The sequence below is a fragment of the Erythranthe guttata genome, chromosome 14, assembly GCF_056151865.1.
Source record: "Erythranthe guttata isolate IM_541 chromosome 14, IM_541, whole genome shotgun sequence".
Classification (NCBI taxonomy): Eukaryota; Viridiplantae; Streptophyta; class Magnoliopsida; order Lamiales; family Phrymaceae; genus Erythranthe; species Erythranthe guttata.
Window position 1 is genome coordinate 12,243,515 of NC_142546.1, and position 1,620 is coordinate 12,245,134.

Genomic DNA, 1,620 nt, shown 5'->3' on the forward strand with positions numbered 1-1,620 from the left:
TAAATGAGATGTGAGAAAGGAGTATTTGTTTTTAAGCATGGTTTGATGATTAAATAGTGATGTTTAATGTGTTGGTTCTATGTGTGTGTGCTGAAAATGTGTGAGTGGGTGTGTGCTGATTGTGCATGGGGTGTGTGCCGTGTGTGGTTGTGTGTTTATCTGTGTGAAGTTGGGATTTTTGCACAAATTACAAATATGTGGTAAATTGTAAGATTTGTGTGATTTTGTGGCACTTGATTGATATTTGTGATGTCATGTGTGGGTTATAGCATTATTTTGAAAAGTTGCATTAAATGATTTTTAATTTGAAAGACTAATGGAATATCGGGTAATAAACACCTCGCATATAGTGGGCCGGTATCCAACTAGGATGATGTGTGTAGTGGTTTGATTCCACTTAGTGAAAACGGGCTCGTAACAGGTTTATTATCCAGGTACATAAATTAATCTTTCACGGATCCGATAAAACGAAAAATGTGTCTTTCATGATTTTCACAAAAAGGGCATTTTAGTCATTTTGCATAAGTACGTGATTTTGTGTTAATGACGTGTTCCGTGAGTTATGTAATGTTATCGATTGCCTTGTGTTGTTGAACGGAACGTGGGTAAGAATGGGTATATAATATTATATATTATGTATAACGTATTTTTCAAAGTTCGATATTTCATCGGATTTCTTACTGAGCTTTATAGCTCATATAGATGTCTTTTAATTGCAGGTAGTAGTAATCCTCAACCGGGATGGATCGAGTAGTGGATCGAGGTCTTGCCCGGTATTTTTGGAAGACGTACGAGGACCTATGAACGATGCCATATTTTGGGTTTCTTTTGGTGATGTAATATTAAAAACTTAACATTTTATTTTCGTACCTTTTGAACTCATTTTCGTTATGAATCGTGCTTAACCCCTACTATAATATAGTAAGTTTCGTAATTTGCTATTTTCATGACTCCCTTAGTGATTCCTGAATTATTCACCAAAATAACCTTTTCCAAACTCTGATTTTTCCTCGAACCGAAAAACCGATAGTAATACTGTAGCACTCGAACTAAAAACCTCTCCTCGAACTTATTTCCAACCGGAATCTTTATTCGGCTAAAGTAACCTAAGAAAAGTTTTCTTGAAAGTGCAAAGTTTTCATTTATCAAAAGAAGACATTTTTGATAATTGCATTTTCGCCCCATTCCAATGTTTCAATAATTACAAAGAGATCCTTTGCTTCCGCTAGTTCAATAAACATTCCGATAAACCGGTTCGATTTATCGCCTGACTAGAAGGGGGGTGCTACAAGTGTTAAGTAACAAACATGCAAAATCCTAGTTAGACTAACTCTAACTGTATAACCCTAGTTAGCTTAACTCTAACTGAATAGTTAGACAACATGCTAACTAACTATATTTAAATAATAATTACTTTAATCCCCCTTCAAGATGGAGCCGGAGTGAATATATTTTCAAGCGACATCTTGGCAATGAAGCTAGAGAAACTAGGTAATGGCAACAGTTTGGTAAAGATGTCAGCGAGTTGATTTGTTGAGGGAACAGGCATGAGACAAATATGCCCCTTTTTAACTTGATCTAAGATAAAGTGGCAATCCACTTCAATATGTCTGTTTCGCT